This window comes from Rhinolophus sinicus, linkage group LG01 (assembly GCF_036562045.2).
Source record: "Rhinolophus sinicus isolate RSC01 linkage group LG01, ASM3656204v1, whole genome shotgun sequence".
Lineage (NCBI taxonomy): Eukaryota > Metazoa > Chordata > Mammalia > Chiroptera > Rhinolophidae > Rhinolophus > Rhinolophus sinicus.
In genome coordinates this window covers 209,606,274-209,612,969 of record NC_133751.1, presented here as the reverse complement: position 1 = coordinate 209,612,969, position 6,696 = coordinate 209,606,274, and the positions used below count along the sequence as shown (strand labels likewise).

Below are 6,696 nucleotides of genomic sequence, written 5' to 3'. Positions count from 1 at the left end.
TTGAGTGGTTACCCTTAAGTTTATGTAAAAGAAAGTTTGATATTTAGAGTATTCCATTTTCTTCAACGCTTACTTTCTCCATTCCCATATTCGGTTCAGGCCTTTACTCTCCCCTTTTTGAGTTTTGGTTGCCACAAATTGTCCCTGTTGATGGTGGTCGAATAGCCTCCTTTAGTATTTCTTGTAGTGCAGGTCGTGTATTAGAAAATTCCCTCAGCTTCTGTATGTCTGGAAAGGTCTTTATTCCTCCTTCATATCTAAAGGATATCTTTGCTGGATATATTATTCTTGGCTCATGGTTTCTCTCTTTCAATAGTTTGAATATTTGGTTCCCCTCCCTCCTGGCTTGTAGAGTTTCTGCTGAAAAATCTGATGATAATCTAATGGGCTTTCCTTTGTAAGTTACCGTCTTCTTTTCTGCCTTGAGGATTCTTTCTTTGTCGTTGATTTTAGACAGCTTCAATACAATGTGCCTTGGAGAAGGTCTGTTGGGATTGAGGTAACTAGGTGTTCTATTTGCTTCTTGGATTCGAGGGTCCAGTTCTGTCCACAAATTTGGGAAGTTCTCATCGACAATTTGTTTGAATATATTCTCTGTTCCCTTCTCTCTTTCTTCTCCTTCTGGTATGCCCATCATTCTTATATTGCTCTTTCTGATGGAGTCAGAAAGTTCTTGTAGAGTTCTTTCATTTCTTTTAAGTCTCAAGTCTCTTTCTTCTTCTATCTGTGTCATTTCCAGGTTTCTATCTTCGATGTCACTGATTCTTTGCTCCATCTGGTCAACTCTACTACCTAAGCTGGTTATTTCATTCTTAATTTCTTCTATTGAGTTCTTAATCTCCAGAAATTCTATTTGATTCTTTTTAAGATTTCAATCTCTTTCGTAAAATGCTCATGCTGTTCTTTGATTGAGTTTCTGAGTTCATTTAACTGCCTATCTGTGTTTTCTTGTATCTCGTTGAGTTTTTCAGAACTGCAATCTTGAATTCTCTGTCATTTAAGTCACATATTTCTGTATCTTTAAGTGCCTTCTCTGGAGATTTTCACTTTCTTTCTGAGCTATCTTGTTGCCTTGGTTATTCATGGCGATCACTGGTTTACTATTTCTCTTCCTAGACATCTACAGGAGTGACTTCTGCAACAGGTTGATAGAAAGCGGTCTTTCTTTTGTTTGCCAGTACTTGTTGGTAGAATGTTTTATTATTTCTCCAACTGCAACTTATTTTTCTTCTCCCACACAGTAGTGCTATGTTTTCTCTGCACTATTCCAACTTCTCACACAGTGGGGATTCCTGGGAGACGGGCTTCTCCTCTGTTAATAGTTCTCTAGGTCACAGGCGCAGTGTCCCGGTGGGTATCGGAGAGCTTTGATGTTGCTCTTCCAGCTCCTGATTCAGAGCTCGTATATTTCTGCAGTTGTGTTTACTCCTCCTGGGATCCGCCCAGATAGGTGGGGTCAGGGGGCGGGTGAGTTGTGAGGTGGCCCAGAGCAATGGCGGCGACCACCACGACAGCCGTTGCTGCTTCCACAGCTCTATCCGCTTTGCTGGAACTAGTTGGGCTGTCAATTTGTGTTTGGTCCACAGTTCTCAAAACAGCAAATTTTCTGTTGTTTTGATCTGACACTGCTACTGTTTCTTCTAGCACCCGGGCAGGTGGGGGCAGGCGAGCTCTGGGAGGGAGGGGGCGGCTAGTCTCAGTGCCCTAAGGCTCCGTTCTCTGCTCGGCAGTGCGGGCTTAAACCACCGTTTTCAGCCTTTTTCCCTCAGTCTTTTCTCCGAGGTCTCTGCCGTGAGCGTTGGGTTCAGCCGTGTTATATGCTGTCCCCTCAGCCCTGTGGAGCCCTGGCGGAGCCCTAGCAGTCCGAGTTCTTCCCTCTCCCGCAGCTGCGGTAGTTCCGGGAAGCAGCGAGCTCGGCGCACTGAGCTGGGTCTGCGTCCTGCGCCCGCGCGGCTCCGTCTCCATCCTCCTCCTCCCTCCACTCGCGCGAATCTCCCACCTGTAGGTGATTTCAGTCGGTAGTGGGCCTCTTCATGTTGCCTGTCTGCTGTGCAGGGAGTCCTTTGTGGAGTTTTTGTTGTTCGATTCTTTGTAAATTCCGGGGGAGCTTTACAGAGGCTCACCTCACGCCGCCATTTTTCCGGAAGTTTCCTGTTTTTTGTTTTTTAATGCAACTTCTTGTAAGAGCTGAAACCCAAGGGATAAGGTTTCTGTGCTTTCACATAGATGAGTAAGGCCAGGACAGAACAACTGCCATTCTGGTGAGGTTGAAGAATGTGGCTGAAGACGTTGTCCTGGAGCCTCATGTACTGAAACCCTATCTTGCAGAAGGCCAGTTCTGGGGTGACTTTTGTGACTGACATCACCTAGATGTGCCCATTCTTCAATATGAGGGGCAGATGGACGCTCTGCCAAAGGAATGAAGGAGCTAATGATAGTGGTTATATCTATTCATAAGTTGTTCCATACTTACAGGGTCTACTATACCAACTCTGCTACTTACTAGCTGTGGGATCTTGGGCAAGATACTTATTAACAGCTGTGGGCCTCAATTTCCTCATTTGTAAAATGGGGCTATTAATACTTTTCTGATAAAATTGTTGTGAAGTTAAGAATGTTAATACATGTAAAGTGATTAGAACCGTGGCTGGCAATAAGTGCTCAATAAATGCCAGCTGTTATTACTTTTATCCCGATCATCAATAATACATTATTATGGTCTACCTTTAGGCATGTCATCCAGTTTCAGTCTACAACAACCCTGTCCAGAGGGAATTACTATGATCCTCTTTATAGATAAAGAAAAGCGAAGCCAAAAAGGTGAAGAGGTTTTGAAAGATTCCACGCCAGGTCTGACCTCAAAGCCTGTGCTTTTCTCCTCCGAGGATGCTGCCTACAATTGAAGGCAGGGTTCACATCTTCTCATCCTTTCGCAGGGCCCTTGCACACACACCTGCTACAGTGCTGCTCTCGGGAAGAGCCGGGATGATTGGCAGGAGCCTGGCCCCAACCTCAGGACTCTGCCACTCCAGCCCCCAACCCCCCACCAAGGCTGAGAATGGCATCTCTACAACTGTCCTCTGAAGGCAGTGTTTCCTAGGTTGTGCTCCTGGTCCCCACACAGAAATAGTTCCTTTTCCCCAGAGGAGCACTACTGGATATATCTGTTACCTGGAGTAATCAGGCACATTTGGGTAGCCACAGAGAATTTCGTCTTCCCGCTCTTCGTCACGGTTGCTGTGCATTTTCCTGTGGCCTAAAAAATCAAACAAACAAACAAACAAACCATTTATCTTAATCTTTCAAATGGGAAGTACACCTAGGACTGTTGTGAAATATGGCTTTCCTTTCTTTATACACTTGCCAAGATATTTTCTAATAGAGCTTTGATATATAAGGATGAATGTGTTTATGACCAAATTATTATTATTTACAAGCCACTGATATTCAGGAGACATCAGAGGAGAAGCAGTATAAATGACGAGGTTTTAAAGTATGAGATTTTTGTTTCGAGTCCTGGAGATACGTCTTTTTCACCAACAAGGACACAAGCCCTAAAACCAGCTTGCTGTAAACTCTCCTCTTGCCTTACCTTTCAACGTGAGTGCTCAAACTGTACACAGAACGTCAGTGTTTTCACATTAAAGAGGTGAATCCACTGGCTTGCTTCCTGGAAGATACCTTCTGCAGGCTCCCTTAATTAAGGCCAAACAACCAGCTGTGGTGTGGCACATTTGGTTAGACAGCTGTTGTTCTTCAAACAAGGGTCTTGGTATAATGCATCTCCCTCTGTCTTCCAACAACTAGCTGAGGTCAATTTTATCTCCCTTTTACGAGGGAGTGCACTGGTTTTGAGTGGTCAGCCAGTTGGAGGCAGAGCAGGATTCGTACTCAGGCCTGTGCAATGGAAACACCCACTGTCTCCCCTCACCAGCCCTGATCGTGGCCCAAATATATTTTTTTAAATTAAATTTATTGAGGTGACAATTGTTAGTAAAATTACATAGATTTCAGGTGTACAATTCTGTATTACATCATCTATGAATCCCATTGTGTGTTCATCACCCAGAGTCAGTTCTCCTTCCATCACCATATATTCGATCCCCCTTACCCTCATCTCCCACCCCCCACTCCCCACCCCCCTTACCCTCTGGCAACCACGTGGCCCAAATATTGATTTGTTGTCTCTCTGGGGCCTGACCCACACGTCCCAATTTGTCATTAGAGCCCTCTTCTCGTGGGAGGACTTTATTCATATTTAACCTCTGACCTCTCCATGCCTTTTCTGTCTGTGCAAGAACAGAGACATCAAGCATTTGACTGTTCTATACATTTAAGGGCTTACATGCATCTCTCACAAACAGGCTCAACAATATGCATCATCCCCAACACTAGTGAAAAAGAATCTGGCAGGCTCGAGAAGAAAACTAGAGGCGCAGGAAATTCAGCACACTTACAGCTTTCTCCGCATCTTTGTAGTCACAGTCCTGCCAGGTTTTGCCACTTTTTACAGGACAGTCTCCCTCCTTGATTTGGTACTTGACAGCATAAAATACGTCATGGTTCTCCTGAAAAACAAATGAAGAGGGACCAAAGATACGTAGTAAGTCACCCAACTGACTCAGCAGCAAACCATTTGAGTGACACACAGTGATGAATGTTTTATCTTGATTTAATTCAAAAAAAGCAAAACATATATTAAAAGCACTGAAAGTTGTAAACACTTGTAAGAATGTCCATAACATATTTATAAATATATATATATATATATATATATACAGAGTGTGCCAAAAATGTATACACATTTTAAGAAATGAAAAAACTGTATTAATTGTACCAATATGTACCAATAACAAAAGATAAATCAAGTCACGTTTGACTTCTGCAATCACAAGAGGTGCTCAGAGTGGTTACCATCAGCGTCCAGACACTTCTGATTACAGCGAACAACTGCTTGAGCATAGATAACATCTCTTATAATGTATATACATTTTTTTGGTGTCCCCGGTATTTTTTAAGTTACGAATCAGTATCCATAGTATTAGCCTATTTTTGTAGAAACTAACTTATATGTACATGTATGATTTGTAAAAGTCTGGAAAGTTATGCAGTAGAGCTGTTAAAATGGTTGTCTCTCTGTGGTAGGAGTATGATTGTTGTCACGCAGGAGTCTCTATTTGCTGTGCCATTTGTCGTGCGAGGCAGCCTGCGGGGTCTCTAGTTCCGCTCCCCACATAACAACGCAAGATATGGTTAGGCCAAAAAGCAACACCCACTGAGTCATAGGTAGGGAAGTCATACCACTATAGTCTCACAGGAAGCTGGAGCCACACGACCTGCAACCTGCTGTCAGCTTCTCTCCCTGCCACCCAAACGACTCACTAACCAACACAGCCACAGCAGTTATATCAGTGGCTAATTGGCTAACTAGTAACAGCTGATGGCCAGCAAGCCACAGCTGATGGCCATCTACTACCCGAGTCAGCACCTTTCCACGTGAGGCCAAGAGCCTGGAAATTGCTCTCTGGGACTCTGTCCCCACAATTGTTTTCCTCTTTCTTCTTTAAACAAAAATTCCTGAATTACCTGAGTACTTTTCTTAAAAACATAGTATATTACTTGTACAGTTATATAAAACAAACAAGAGATCTTTCAATTTTGAAAAAAATGTTAACAGCTATTTCTGGATGATGGGATTAGTTATAGGAAATTTAGTATTTTTCTTTGCTTTCTTTGTTTTCTGCTTTTTCTAGCATGTCATGAAATAATGAATAAAACTTTTAAATGCAAAGGTGATGAGTTAGTTGAGCTTTCAGATGCAAAATCCTGACATGTGGAAGCAGTAAGTGACCTGAGAAAAGATGTTGTTCAGGCCCTCATTTTGCAGGTGAAAGGAGGCCCTGAGTAGATGGGGCATAGCTTAGGCAGCCTCCCACCTTGGAAAAGCACATCCCAGGTCGACTGACTCCCGGGGCAGTGCTCTCTGAGAGCCTGTGTGGTCAGAGTGTTTGTGTCTGAGAGATGATGGAGTCAAACGAGAGAATCTCCAAGGTTCCTTCCCGGTCTCAGATTTTGATAAAGCAGATGATGGCAGTGGTATAGGTGATGCCCACATAGCAAAATGAAGAGCGATTCTATGGACATTTTAGAACAAAAACTGATATTTGTGACGGATGCCAGCCAATGACGACAACACCCATAAAATGTTGCTGAGGGCACCAGGACTCCCATGACTGCACTAGTTTGTGAAATAGAACTGCTCGATTTCACTTTCAGAAAAAAAAAAAAAAAATGTCCACTGTGTTTATTCTTTAACCTCATCATGTCAAATATCTGGATATTTTTTCTCCACTGAAATAAACAATTGCCTAACAATCAAGGAGACATAGAGAAATTTGCTAAAACTATTGAAAGATTTATATTTCTTGAAATCACACGTCTTGTTAGGATTTGTTTTCAACCTGAGTGCATCAATCAGTGATAAAAAATATTAAAGAACAATTAGAACATGGCTATTACCCGTGATGCATTTGGCCATATGGAGCTTATGGTAGATATTTTGTCTAATGCAGTAGAACCACGTGAATCTCACTTCTGAATTCTCCTATTAGATATACCCCTTCCCACTGAACCCTAACTTTATTGAGGTATAATTGACAAGTAAACATTGTATATATTTAAGGTGTATAACATGGT

General features: G+C 42.6%; 1 long non-coding RNA gene across 1 annotated transcript; it reads right to left on the bottom strand.

Annotated features, from left to right (window-relative positions):
* Positions 1-1,987: 1,987 nt before the first annotated feature.
* LOC141568634 (uncharacterized) lies at positions 1,988-4,566 on the bottom strand. Its single transcript, XR_012491825.1, has 3 exons — positions 4,458-4,566; positions 3,172-3,256; positions 1,988-2,408 (listed from the first exon to the last, which is right to left on the bottom strand). It is a non-coding gene; the product is annotated as an uncharacterized LOC141568634 (long non-coding RNA).
* Positions 4,567-6,696: the final 2,130 nt, after the last annotated feature.